This window comes from Microtus pennsylvanicus, chromosome 11 (assembly GCF_037038515.1).
Source record: "Microtus pennsylvanicus isolate mMicPen1 chromosome 11, mMicPen1.hap1, whole genome shotgun sequence".
Taxonomy (NCBI): domain Eukaryota; kingdom Metazoa; phylum Chordata; class Mammalia; order Rodentia; family Cricetidae; genus Microtus; species Microtus pennsylvanicus.
In genome coordinates, this window is record NC_134589.1 from 83,740,164 (window position 1) to 83,755,535 (window position 15,372).

At 42.4% G+C, this 15,372-nt stretch overlaps 1 protein-coding gene across 12 annotated transcripts in view; it reads left to right on the plus strand.

Moving 5' to 3' along the window:
• Positions 1 to 15,372, plus strand: part of Tenm2 (teneurin transmembrane protein 2) — a 1,235,501-nt gene that overhangs the window by 893,334 nt on the left and 326,795 nt on the right. The gene's annotated exons all lie outside the window — the stretch shown is intronic.

The following is a 15,372-nucleotide window of genomic DNA, read 5'->3' on the forward strand; positions in this document are numbered from 1 at the left end:
AAAATACTGTTGGCCTGAAGAGCAGGTACCAATGAGGATAGAGAGGAAATACTACACCCACCCTGACAAAAAGTTGACATTTGAACAAAGAGAATTAAATAAGAGTGTGCTAAATTAATGGGAAAGGTCGTGTTTTGAGCCACTCTCACGAAGGAGTTCTCAGTTAAAGTTTTTCTCTTCCTTTGGCTCACCACCCCAAGGAGCGTGATGAACATAGGGGCATAAAGCTCATTCTCATGATGCTAAAGAAAGTCCATGCAGCACCTGAGACGTGAACACCTCATGCTCCTCTTCACAGACGTTCCACTCTGCCCAAACCCAGTAAGCAGTAAACCCACAAGGGGTGACAGCGGCTTCACTGGGGTGCATTGTGAAGCCTCCCAGGCTAGGAGATCTTAAGCTGCAGGCCTGCTCTGGGGCTTCCCTGAAAAGCATCTGAACACTTTGCCTCCATGACGCTCGGGTAGTGGAAGGAATTAACATCTGTGTGTCGTGAAGGTGCGAACACCAAACAGCGATACTAAGAGGTTAAACCGATGTTCCCAGCAGGCAAGAGAACATTTTTTCCCCCAACCTTGGCGTGAAATTTTCTGTATTTATATTTGTTTTCAGATTTGGGCTGCTCTGATGATCCAAAGTAAAATTTGGGAGTTGGGGTAATGATTTATGAGGGCAGGATTTTCAAACATCATTTCCCTGTGTTTGGAAAAGAAATTTGGCTGTGAGAAAAACATCACAAGGGAGCCCTGCATAGAGGAGGCCGGCACAGATTAGTTTCTGAAGTGGGAAGATTGGAGGACTGGCCCTGTTTTTCAAACTGTTAATTTTCATGTTAATCACAGGGTTGGCTAATAACTACCTGGTTATGACTGCGACAGAGGAAGACTGTCTAAAATAGGTCAAGCCTGCAGTGAGCCCCGCGTGTTCTGTCCTGACAGAGGCTCAAGGAACTGGGACCAGAGCAAGGGAGGGGAAGAGGAGATGGAATTGATGTCGTGACCAACCCTACCAGGGAGGAAAGGACAGTGGTGACAGCCCAGGGGACTCCTCTGATGGAGATTGGCAGCTCAGGAAATACTCTGGGGAGTCCTGCAGTAGAGGCAGGAGAGTAAAAACCATCTGAGACAGCGGGCTCTGAAATGTGAGTGCCTTTAACCCTCGGGCTCCCTTTTCTCGTTAAGGACCGAAGTTAGATATGTTTTTCTTTTACATACTATTAGCATGAGAGAACAAAATGAATATACAGACAAGATTTAAGAACATAATAAAAACTCTCTGAAATTTAGCACGCAATGATTATTGCTGCCTATTTTTTTGATAGCCGCTCCATGTCTCCCTTTGCAAACACGAAAGAGAGAAATCAGAGTGAGCAGAGAGGTTGGCATGGTTGCCCACAGCAGAATATTTCTGACACCTAGAACTAGTCCCGGCACATAGTAGACACTTGAAAGATATTTGTTGATGTAAGGATGAAAGAAATTTTTATTATTCCATCGTATGTAATAATGTAATATACTCTGTATCATTATATATAATTATATTTTTTACAGTTTTCAACTACCAAGATGACAATCCTTTTATAAGGCAATATATAACACCAAAGGTCAGCATACGATGACACCACAGGCAAAAGTTTGGGCTCTGAGCTGGACCTGGTGACATAGGCTTGGACTTGCAACCGTTTTCGTAACTGAAGCAGGATCAAAAGTTGAAGCCTGGCTGTGGATCCAGAACAAGGTCACCACCAACCTGAGCAGTTAGTAAGGACTTGTCTTGGTGTAAAGAGAACTGGCTGAAGGGGCTTTGGTCATAGTGTTTGCCTAGCAAGCGTGATGTCCTGAGTACCACAAACAAGAGGGGGAAGAAGAGGTGGAGGAGGCCATGGAAGCCAAGAATGAAAAGAAGCAGTTTGGGCTCTGGAATAAGACTGCATTCCATAAGAAGAGTCAGAATTCAGGCTCAAACCTTGCTAGGATTTTGATTTTTAAATAGCTGCTTAGTTCCACTAAACCTCCGTTTTATTTCATTGGTTTTGTTATTGTTGTTTCTTAATCAGACAAGACAGAGCAATAAACATAGCCCTTTTCACAACATCCTTTGGAGAGGAAATGTGCATCATAGCACACCTGATATGCATAGAATCACTTGGCAAATGGCAGGATTTGCAATATTATTACACGTTGTTATTATTTTCGTTTTCCAGATCAATTTTGTCCCATCATGTTAATATATCAAATGTATCTCGACCACGTCTTATGGGCAGACACCCTTGCTTTTTCAGTCTTTGTTGTTGCTGTTGTAACTTAATGATATACAATAGTCAAGAAATGAAACCAGCCTGGATGTCCATTAACAGAGGAACGGACAAAGAAAATGGGGAGCATACACACAATGGAATTTTATGTCACTGTCAATAAAACTAAAAGGGTTATATTCCCGAGAAAATTGGCGTGGCTGGAAATAATGTTAAATGAAAGAAGCCAGACTCAGAAAGATATGTGTGCGTATTCTTAAGATGCAGAGCCTAAAGTTAAAAGTGTGTGTATATCACATGCATACATGTACACATTTGTGGGTCATAACACTAGAAAGAGAGGCACAAAAATATATACCCATAGCTAAGTAACGGAACCCTTGCCTGGCAGGTGTTTGGGGCCCTGGGGATGAATCACTGAAAGGTCTTCCTATCAGAAATTTCTTTGCATAGCTACAGTTATTTCCTCCTAAGGAAATTTATAGAAGTAAGTAATTCATCTTTTGTTTAACTTGAGATCTATTATATGTTGTTACTGGAAGGCGGCGGCAGCAAAGCTAGCACCCACAAGATTGGGGCTGATTTTTTGCCTTGCCCCAGGAGCAGGGATTTCCATTCTCCCTGACGGTTTCTCACGGGTCTACTTGAAGCCTCTCATTCTGTTTCTTCTGGCGGCCCTGAGTCAGGCCAGGGAGAAATCGTCCCAACAAGCACCATAGTTTTAGTAGTGTGTTCTGGGTCTCTGGGTGCGTGGCAGGTTCATACCTCTCCCAAGAAGAAGGAATATGTGTCAAAGATAGACCGCACTATTGCCTTGGGTGGATCTAAATAGTCAGAGTCACGTGTAGAAAGCATGGCGCAATACCGAGCAGGGTCTATAAGCTGTCTTCTCCTGGTGTGAACTTGGTTTGCAACCTGAAGGCTCCCTGGAGGAGAGAGCTGTGTTTCAGGGCCAGTTCAGCAGGTTACAGTGTCATTCTAATTAGCTGGCCCTTCCGTCACTAGATGTAGCTTCCAGGCTATTCTAGCCACGCTGGTCCCAGCTTTCGCCTCTGTGACACAGATAATACAGCCTACTTCCTGGGGCTGCCTGACTTAAGAGGCTTAATCTCTCCTGTGAAGCTACCTCCTCCAGAGGGAAACTGATAAGACGGTTGTAACAACTCCCCAGAAAAATGGAATGGATTGTATAAATAAAACGTCCTGGCAGCCAACGCATCGAGAATGAGACCCAATGTCACTAAGTGTTTTAGAGTTCTCTGTATCTGGTGAGGGGACCTGCTTTCGTACCGCAGAGCCGTGACTCCGCCTGAGAAGTGATCGTGTGTGACAGTTAGCTTTGGTACTCGCCACTCCGTAGGAGAGGCGCGGGGCACTTAGGTTGGCTGTATTTGTTCTGAACACGAAAACAAATCTGGCATTTTTTACATATGATTCTGTACTCCTGGGAGAAATAGCTTTGGCAGCCTAAGGGAAATGCAGTTCAAATGACAGCAGCCTCCGCAATGTTTTCTTGCACTTTAAGTAAATCTGCCATGAAAATACACTCCTGCGATAATAACATTAATTGGCTTGACTGAATCATTCCACGTGTACCTAGCATCGGGTTTGTGACTCATAACTACGAACAATTCATAACCACATATAATTTGCCAACATTCAAAACATTTTTTAAAGGGACTCAGAAACCGTATGTTTAAAATAAAGATGCTCTGTTATTAAAAGGGGAGTTGAGGAAGCATTATTTGAATTTGGCTAACAGATCCATTTAACTGCCACTGCTTACTACTACAAACCAGAACTTTCCTCAGCCCTCTGGACCTAACAATACCCAGGAAAGATGTGGTCTCTGGTCTCCTTTCTAGTCTAAAGGGGGACTGAAACTGTGAGATCAATGAACACGTGATGGTTTGCCAGGTGTGGTTGATATTTCAGAAAGCTATCACAGGATGAGATAGAGGGTACCACAAAATGACGCGAGGCCGTGAACTCAGAATAGAAAGAAAGGCTTTAGAGGAGGTAGTGTTTTAGCTAAGCTATGAGAACTAGACTTTTGGTCATTGTGTAACAAGGTGTGGGTAGCTGGGTAGGAGAAGGTGGGGGTGGGTAGGGTGGGTAGGGGTGGGTAGGAATAGTAAGAGTGGGTAGGGGCAGGTAAGGGTGTGGGTAGCTGGGTAGGAAAGGGTACAGGTAAGTAGGAGTGGGCAGGAATGGGTATCTTTGCAGGGGTGGGTATCTTTGCAGGGGTGGGTATCTTTGCAGGGGTGGGTATCTTTGCAGGGGTGGGTAGCTTTGCAGGGGTGGGTAGCTTTGCAGGGGTGGGTAGCTTTGTAGGTGTGGGTAGGAGTCAGGTGTGAGAACCTTAAGGAAACAGCAAAGAAACACCTACACGATAGGGAAGGTCTGGGTCATGTCAAACAACTACAGAAGAAAATGTGTGAGACACGAATGTAACCTGCCAGGGGACAGACATGTAAGTCAGGGTATTCAGAAGCTGCTGTAGGTCACAGAGGCAGTGAGTTCAGAATTTCTGGATTTTCCTAGCGAGACTCCGAGTGTTATTACATACCTAAGGAGCTTGTCCGCCATCCCATGAATATGGACAAACTGAGGAAAAGATGCCTACTTGTGTTCTAAGTCAGAAAATAGAAAATGCATCTCCCCTAAATGGATCATTTGTCTCAGGATCCCCCAGAAAGTCAACTTCTCCAAGGGATTGAACAAGCCACTGTGGTCTTTCATTTCCAAGGGCCATCAGATGCTATGGAGCCATCAAACCTGAGTGTCCATGTGGCTCACTGAACTCTGCCTGGAAATAATCTGAACTTTCTGCATCTCAGGCACCTTGCTGGTGCAGAGGGGATAAGGCATAAGAGACAATAGTGCCGTTCTCTTTAGTAAATTACTACGTGTGTTAATTGAGAAAACCCAGTTAAGTTACTCAGCAAAATAATCCAATAAGGGCTACACAAAGACAAGCTATTAATACTGGTAATAGCATTTCACACGTGCGTACCGAGCACCTACCACAGGCTAGATTCAAGCAAGCCGCTGCAGCAGCTGCCACAGGAGCAACACCCAGCCCTGGTAGGCATGGAGAGTCTGGGCTTTGATGAGCGAGGAAGGCCAGCTGGGGGGCCTTCCTGCTTCTCTCACCACATCTGCCTTCTGTTGAGACAGCTGAGAATGCAAAGGGAATCCAATGAACAAACCCCCTGCGTGTCTCACAGTCCATAGACAAATTAAGTTATTGGTTAATGTCAGCAACTATCCCAGTTTTCTGAGAATTGTCCTGGTACTAGCACCAAAGCAAAACAAAATAAAAACAAACAAACAAACAAACAAAAAGTCTCATGCAAAGGACAGGCGATACCCCTGACTGCAAGGATTGGGGCAAGAGAGCAAATGACTTCTTTTAATTTAGCAGTCACAAACCAGACAGAAAGTCTCAGGCAACTGTGTGCAGGTTGAGATTCTCTACCTGTCGAGTGAGCTCTTAAAACTGGCCCTTATTTCCCAGGACATAGCTGCAGAGGAAAACTGGGCTTCACCTCATGTCCTATGTGCCCACAGATTATGGTTGGACGGATGAGAGCCATAATCAATGTCCTTACGGGATATCCGCATGCAGAAACAGACAGGCTGTGGAGCAAAATGCATAAACTCGCCAATGCCATCCTAAGTGGTTCTTAGAAGTCTGAAAGATGTAACTTTCAACACCATCGTTTTGTGATGGGTTGGGAGAGCATGTGTTAGAAGGTAACGGGGAGACATCCAGTTGCCACTAATGAATCTTCACTGGACAAGAGGTAGACCCGTGGAATGAATCAAAACGAACCTCGTGACTATGAGAAAATGAATTTGCAACAGCTCGGAGCAACGCTGCACTGTCAGAAGTTGGGCCAACAAGGAGGTTTTTCAATGAGAACATCTGGTTTTTTAAAACTCCCCAGGAGGGGATTGGGTGTGGAGGAAGAAATCTGAAGAAATCCCTGTGAGACCTTTTTTAAATTTAGCACTCAGGGCACCAATATAAAAATATACCAGCGTGCAGATGAGAAAAACGAGGGAGCTTTTACAAATAGGAGGATTTGGGATATCTGTGTTTGAGAAATTCTTTTGGACAAAAGCGGAGAAAATGACATTATCTGTAATTAGAAATAATAATGTGTAATTGGTTCATTTGCCATATTTCTACAGTTCTGATTTAGTTGAACAATGTGATCATTATGCCACCAGCTTTCAATAGAGGTGTCACAATGAAAAATAATTGCAATATTCCACAATATTAACTGCACCCTAATTGCAAAAGTTTTGAAATATAATTACCATGAAAGCTAATGCGACAGGGAACATTAGGCATAATTAGTGTTTTTTTAAAAAAAGGAAAAACTGTTAGGGGCTTGTTATTGTCTAGTAAGGTAGCTTCAAATTAGCTGGCTGTAGAGCACTTTCATCTAGCTTTTCTATAATTTTCATTATTAGCACAGACTGTAATAAATTTATTTGACATAGCTCACACCTGCCAACCCTGCAGGAGATAACTTATAATGTGTGCCAGCCCCAAGATTTCCCACTGAACCTGTCAGAGCTTCCTACAAGGAGGTAGCCAGGAGTGAGGTTATTTTAAAAAAATAAATAAATAAATAGAGTAAAATAAAAAATAAAAAACCCTCAATTGCACATTACACAGTTCGACTTTAACACTTAAGCTGTGTTTTAAGTAATTTCCACAGAAAGCCGATGCTCTAGGAATGCAATTAAGAGCCTCTTGTGGGCGGGACTAAGCAATCAAATCAGGCAACATTTCAAAGAGCTCCCGAGGAGCAAACCACTCTCCAGTGACTGGCAAATCCTGCTGGGGGCTCCACAATTAGCCTGTGCACCTGTTTGTCCAAGTGTGCCCCTGATTTTTCTGAGAAAGGCTCCGCCACCCACCAGCCCCAAACTCTGTGGCCAGGATCCAACCCCTCAATCTCTTTTTTGACCAAACTCTCCCCAAGGTCTGCATTTGGGAGTGATCCCCTTCACCTTCTGCCCACTCTGGTCTCAGCCAGTCTATAATGAGATGTAGGAGTCCCTTCTGGACATGACTTGGTCCAGCTGATATGGGGGCAGGGATGTTCTCTGCATATGGCCTGCAGCTCCAGGGAACAGCCTTCACTGTAATTTCTGTATAGCCCTGTACCTTGGGGTCGTGCAATGTGAATGAGGTCCCTCTTGTTTCCTGTTTTCTTTTCTTTATTTCCTCTCCCCTTAGACTCTCTGCTGAAAGGCTGCATTATAATTCTTCGACTAAGACAGAGAGGAGAGAAAGCCAAAAAGAGAGAAAGTTGGAGGAGGGTAGGGATTTGGGAACGCTGACACAGAATCCTTAAATTTAAGAAAATCTTCTATTCTAGAAGGCACAGCAGATTAAATTTAAAAGGGAGCAAGTCAACTTAAGCAGGCAAAAAATCAGAGATACAGCACACGGTGTCCTTGTTTCTGAACTATTAAAAACACAAGGCTGGAAACACAGCTCAATAGGAGAATGTTCCCTAGCAAGTGTGAGGCCCTGGGTTCAACATGGCGGCACCATAAGAAGGGAAGTGGGAAGAAAGAGGAAGGAGGAAGTGGGGAAGGCAAGAAGGAAGAAGGAAGGAAGGAAGAAAGAAGGAAGAAGGGAGGGAGGGAGGGAGGGAGGGAGGGAGGGAGGGAGGGAGGGAGGAAAAAAGGAAAGAAGGAAAGAAGATTAAGATTGCTGTTATGGGACATAGACCCTATCAGACAGATACGGACATACAGACAGAGACAGAGAGTTGAACATTGTCACTTTAAAGGCTGTCTCTAATAATGCCAAGTGCAATACTAAAAAGTACTATAAATGATAGTAGACAACAAATGCAAAACATGTTTCTGAAAAAGTTTGCTCTTGAATAATATTATTTAGTTCATCCTAATACATAGAAGTATTTAAAATATTCATGTGGTGTATTTAAGAAAAGCGACAGCAGACTTTTATCCCCCTTGTAGGCCTGCCACAGAGATAAAGTGTCCCTAATTTTATATTAACAGCCATACAAACTTATTTCTCAAGATTTGGTTTTGTTTGTTTTGATTATTGGGGTGGGGGTGTTATGAATGTTTGTGTGCGGTGCCTGCCAAAGAAGAAAACTCTGGATCTCCTGAGGCTGAAACCTGATGGTTGTGAGCCTCGTGACAGGGGTGCTCAGAACTATACTGGAGTCCTCTCCGAAAGCAACAATTAACTCTTAACTGATGAGGCACCTTTCCAACTCCACACATAGTTTGTATTACGTTATTTAAATCTGGCAGAGCCAAATGGCACTGAAGTTCCTTGAAAACCAAAGTTCTCTGGTTCTGGGAAACATTAAGTCTTGGAAATGACAGCCACAAGAGGGCAAATCACCTTGGCTGAGGCATCCCCATTGTATGTGTGCACCTTCCTGCCAATCCTCCACTCCCAGAATCACTCTGTTCTAGGCTCCGTCTTGTTAGAACCACGCATTCCATTAGCAGCAGATGAGGCTGCAAGTGATGTCTGGGGACTCTTGGCAGCCACGGCGGGCTGTAAATGCTGGAAGGATGCACTTGTCTTGCCTTGTCAACCATCGCTCTGTCTCTCCCTCCCACCTTCTCTTCTCCCTCCCTTGCTCTTTCTGTCTAGTCTACTTCTCAGCATAGCCCTCAGCATTTACCTTCTCTACAAAGACCCCCTTGCAAAAGACACAGGAACGCTCAGCCTCTGTGGTTGTCCAGGAAAAGTATATTGCTTAATTGGAGGAAGTTAGCACAGATCAAGGCTCATCTTCAGGTCTACAAAGAATGTGCATCTCGGGAGCTTCCCTTAGTTCAGCGCTTGACGCTTATAATCTGCTGACGAGACTGCCTTTCGATTTCTGGAAAGGGGTCATATATTTTCGTGGATATGCATGGCTTAAATAATGTTTAATGCTTATTATGATTCCTTAGTGTGACATTTCTGCTGAGTTTTATATTTTTCTTTTCTTTTCTCTCTCTTCAACAGTTTTTTTTTTTTCAGTAAACGTTGAACCAGTTTTATTCTCCTCCAAACTTCAGCATTCTCTTTATAAGGGGATTCAGAAAAATCAAGCTAGAAAGTCACAGCCTAAGTTTTAAATCTTGGATGCCACAAAGAGATTTTTCTGCTTCGTTCTGTGTTGCTGTTTGCAATTGAGATTTTTGACAGAGAAATGAGCCAAAGGTTTGATTATTGTCTTGTATTCAGAATATTAAGTCTATTCTCCTTATGCTGTTACCCTATGCGGTCAGTAGCATTCAGTCTCCCTTCTCTAGGAAATGAGGGGCCCTCTAAAGAACTGTTACATTGTCACCACACAATCACCTTGAAAGACATCAACATCACCATAACTCAACTACTGACCTTCCTTGATAATCACGTGGTCACTCATTTGTGCTTGTCGCTACAGAGGTTAGCTTCAAGCCTGAAGGACTAACCCTTTAAGAGTCGTGAAATCTGCATTTGCAAAGATTAAAAATCAAAGTTTTAGTTGAAAGCACAAAGAGAAATAGTGGTGGCTTGACTCAAAGATTCAAATCACTCAGGTGTCCATGGAATTATGAAAGGATCATTTTACTTGGAAAAGAGACTTAGGGTAGCATCGAGGGTAGAACAATGCATAGATTATTTGAGTCATATCCCTTGGAAAAACTGAAGCCTTCTTAACTAAACTATCTCCAGCCAGCACCTTGCTTTAAATTACAAGTAAGATTTTTTTCCCCCAATGTAAACACATTTGTATAAAATGTAGGACTTTGTGTTAAGATTTTTACCTGGAAGACCTCATTAATATACAATAATTGACCTATGACTTATCTCTTAGGACTTACAAGACTGTATATACTTATTTTACTTTTGTAAAGATCTGCTTATTTGTGTGCATAGCTTAATTTATCTGTCAGCAATACCAGCACAGTGACATATTTTCTACTAGTTATGGAATTGTCTTCATTTTGATAGATACTAAGCACACGTGCTACTACTTATCATTCAGGAACCTGAGACAGGCATTACTAATCGATCGCCATCTTCTTCCCTGCTATGAACAGATGCAGCCTGCCAATACTTCTCACCAGGGCTCTAAGCAGCCACTACTGATCAATCAGAATCGGCATCAAGATGAACTGCCCTTGCCATTCGGGACAATAACCACATAAAATTATAGATGTGATTCCCCGGAGTAGTGAAAATGCCAAAGCTTGTTATAATTGCCTCATCAAAGTGTGTACTTAATATTCTCTTTCCTACCATCACAAATACAGAGAGAAGTCATGCAAAGCATGTTCTATCAGAAGTAAAACTTCCAACATTTTGTTTTTACGTCTTTTTACCACCAGGATCGAAATGGTTCTGCACACATGTACAGGTACACAGCTGCATTCACAAAAGACATCATTGAGATTCTAACCAGGGCTCAGCTCAGGTAGATTCATCCCTACCTCCCCTCAAAAAAGGAAATGTAACATTTGCGATACAATTTCCCTATTGTTAAACTACTCTTCAGGGGGAAGGTAGAGTACTCTGGATACTTAGCACATTGTCCTGAATACTGATAGTAGATAATGTCGGAAAACACTCTTAATCTTAAAGAAATTATGTTTACAGAAGAATAATCCATACTGTTACATTAAAATAGGTAAATCCATGACAGTGTAGCTAAATTCATAAGAGCAAAGACTTATCATTATACTCAGATTCTCTTTGGATCTCTGCTAAATTGAGAACTGTGCAATTTATGAGCACATATTTTTTAGTTAAACAAACCCTAGGAAAAATCATGTGTGTGCATCAAAAACCTGTTATTAAGAGCTCAAAATGTAAACTTCTTATTAGAAGATTTGAATTTGTTTCCAACTGTAACAATCTCTAGAATTAAGAATAATTTTCTATTTTCTCTTGTTGTAAGGCAGTCATATCATGTTGTAGGTAAGAGGACCATGACAGCTTATGGCCTTTGTTGTTTCTGTAGAAATTATTTCACAAAAAGAACAATATATGCTGTAGAGTATTAGTGATATGAGAACTGATAACAAAAAATATGTATACTGAGTATTTACCCTGAGTCAGAGACGGGATCCATAGCTGAGGAAGTCTTGGTTAGTACTGGGAACACAGTGGGAAGAGTGGTCTCCAGAGATCACCTCAACAGCCATTCATGCAGAGAATGATGTTTGGTACATGCCAGCCAATGTCTTCTCCCCGGAGGGTACTACCAGACTGCAGAAGATGAACCACTAGTGATGGCAGCTTATTCTGCAGGAATGGTTCATTTTAAGATCCTCTCCTTAAGTAGGATTTTCATAGTATTTATTTTGTTGCTGTTGTTGTTGTTTGTTTTCCTGGGAGGGATTGAACCCAGAGTTTTATGTATGACGAGAATCTAATCTATCACTGATTTCTGCCTCTGGCTCTACCATTTATTTATTTATCTGTTTATTTGTCTGTCTGTCTCTTTGTTTGTTTAAAAATATAGTTCTATTTATTTAGAGCACATACCACATTTTGGCATATGTAGATGTTTTTGAATGACTAAATGAAGCTAAGTAATATATACAATATCTCGTGTGCTTATTTGTCAGTGATAAAAACATTGAAAATCAATTCCTGGCAATTCTCAAGTCTAAAATGAATTGCTATTAAATACAGTCACCTGTTGCACAGCAGATAGCGTGAATTTATTTGTCCTAACAGAAACTTGGAATCCTTGAGCTATGTTGTCACCCATGAAAAAACAGTCCTGTGTATAAAAACGAAATTATATTCCATTCTGTGAAGCGTGCACTATGTTTTCTTTACCCATCCGTTCCTTGAAGGACCCTTAGATTCAGGGTCCATGGGGCCACTCACCAGGCAGTTCTTTGGAGCATGCCTCTCGTTCATCATTAATACCCGGCAACTAATACATGGTTAGCACACAGTAGGCACTCAATAAGTACGTGCGGTCTGGTTCTGTCAATACAAAATGAATGGGCAAAGACAATGTGTGGATAAACTATAATGTTGCCCTTTCCATTGCAAAATCTTGGCTCTCTTTCTGTGTTCTGAAATCATAGTGTCTGCTGGATGAGCAAAATACTTGTTGGTTGATTTCAGAGGTATGCATGGGACACATTAGAAGAACTAGTAAGTCAGATATTAGAATGTGAAACAAGGGAAAATATTGAGGTAGAAAGTAATTTTGGGATGTTGTAATTTTGATATCGAAATGCAATAAACTATTCTTTCAAGAGCAAGTTGATAATTGAGGTAATTTACTTGGTAGAAACATTTTTGTTTTGAGACAGGGGCTTCTATATTCCATGCTGGCCTTTCTTGAACTAACTACATAACCTTCATCTCCTGATCCTCCTGCCTCCTTCTCTTCAGGACTGGGATTAGAGATGTGTACCACCTTGCTTATTCATTGCTGAAGATTGAAGACAGGGCCCTTGTGTATGTTAGAAAAGTGTTCTAGCAACTCAGCTACATTTTTAGTCCACTATACACTTTCTGTTCACCATTATTCCTTTTGACCAGCCCTTTCTATACCTTGGGCAAAAGCAGAAAACAAAGAAGGTATTTGGGGGGGGGGAGCAACCAAGCATCCAGAATGTTCAAGTGGCCATGAGGTGAGGGCGTGAAGACCTGGAAGCTCTTATTCCCAACCATTCGTATCACCATTCATTAATTCCAGGAAAACTTTGCCACAACCCCCAGAGGATGAGGAGCGCCATCATGTTATTGTGGACCATGGGGCCACTCACCAGACTTTCTGGCTGGCTAACTCTTCATCTCTCTGTGTCTTTTTCATAGCCTGGAGTCATTAGCTACATTCTACTGAGATGATGTCATCATCTTCTTGGGTGGGATTTCACTGTGTTGGCCTCACGCCAAAGGTCACCCGGCTTTACAAACTTTGGTAAAGCCATGGAAAAAGCAAGTTTCACCTACTGTCAACCATCTTTTTTTCATATCAGGCAAGGAGAATGAGTTTAAGTGGTGTTACAAAGCATATTTATTTATGCAGACGCTCTTTTTATCCTTTTCTCGACAGGATGTTGGCACCACACTTGAAATTGGGGGAAAATGCCACATGTTCCCATTTCTCAGCTCCCTTCCTGCCAACTCTGAGTTGAGACTATCTTCAGGATTTCCAGCATTGATTTACTACTACTGTGTGGTGTAGCAATGAAGACAATAGAAGTCTCAAACTGAGGCTGACAGCACCTTGTAATCCTCTCTGTCTCCCTCTTGTTTTCTGTAGGCAGGAATAAGAGAGGAGTTACTTCCTCCTAACTATTCAATCTGGCCATCTCACCCCTTAAAGAAGGCCTGAAATTCCCAGTCAGGCAGATGTCTGTCTATTGCAATCAGGGCTTCCCCATTGACCAGGTATGTAACCTAGGTCAAGTTGTTTGATTTGTATTGCCTCTCTTTAGTCATCAGTGAAATGGAGATAAAAGAGGAGCCCAACGCCTAAGGTTGTTGCTAGGATTTAAAGGGATTATGAGTGTTAAGGGCTCAGGACAGTACTGGCATCATTTGAGCAGGCAGTAAATGCTAGCTGCAAACCACTGGCCTGACTTACACACTGCTGTGTATAGAAGAAACAATCATGTGTGTGCCTCGTGTGGGAGGATTAGAAGGATGCAAAAGGAAGGAGAGCGAAGCTTACATAAAATTGGGGTCTGTCGTTCCCTCTTCTACTCTGCCGTCTGGGAAGACCCTTCTCTCTCAATGATATCTCCTTAGAGTTGTATTCCATGACCCCTGTAGCCACTTTCCCCACGTTAGCTGTTTACAACAACACAAATGTCTTATATCACAGCTCAAAATCAAAAGTCTGAAACATCTTCGTTTAAGCCAAACTTGGGATGAGTTGTGTTTAACCAAGAAGTTCTGAAATCGAATATTCACTTGCCTTTCTTCCAGCTTCTAGAGGTCACCTGCCTTCACCGGCTCATGGTCTCTGCCATCTAAAGTCCATAGTGTCAGACTGAGACCTTCGCATGCCCCCCTCCCCATTCTCTGTCATCCACAGCTGTTACACTGTTAAGGATCCTTCTGAATACAGTGGACCCACACAGACATCCAGGACAGCCTCATTTCCAAGTCAACTGATTAGCAAACTATTTTTCCTCCTCAGCTTTCATTCTACCTTGCCCCTGACTCGGCTCCTCTAGCTCCACAGCAGCAAACCAGCGCAGAGTGCATAGCTTACGACGGTACAGACGTAATGACGGTACCCACAGGGTTCTTTGAAAGCTACAGTTTCCTAACTTCCCATGGTTGATCAGCAGTTCTCGGCATTTCTTGACTTATAACTGACTTCCTCTGATCACTGTCAGAGATTGCCCTTCATAGTCACACTAACATTCTCCTATGTCACTCTGTGTCCTTACAAGACTGTCCCTCTCATGGGGACACCAGTACTAGTGGATTAGGAATTCACTCAGCTTTATTATGACTTCAGCTTAACCCTGTATTATTTCCAAATAAGGTCACATTATGAGTAACTGGAAGTAAGAGAATCAAGCTATTTCTGGGGCTAGGGGAGAATACATACTTCAATCCATAGTGTCATGTAATTTTGTGTTTTCAGAGGTGCTAGGGGTCAGATCAAAGGCATATTTAGGCTATCATCACTGCACCTACCTAGCTCTCTTCAAACCATCCTCATTCCTGATTGGGTAAGATGATAACGACATAGAGAGAGAAAGGACAGTCAAGAAACTTCGGTTTGGCCTCAGACCTAAAGTCCTCAAATCCTATGTGAAGTGTAACACATGTAGGCATAGTGTTAGCGGAGTTTTAGTCCATAGCAATGGAAAAGGGAGTTCGAGAGACAGTAGAAAAGGGAGGAAATTGAATCCTTGACAACATATGGTCAAATTTCATCTCAACTGAGCTTTCATTTAAGGTGTCTGAATCCGTTCTTGGAAGTGTCTTTTCCCCTCCTGTTTAGCTCCATATTGAATTGCGTTTCTCTTCTCCACCCACCCCCACTCACCACCAGCTCCCTTCAGCTGGCATTGGACTCTTATTCTGCTGATATTTGAAGTGTGGCTAGGTCTCACTTTCCCAGCAAAATCCT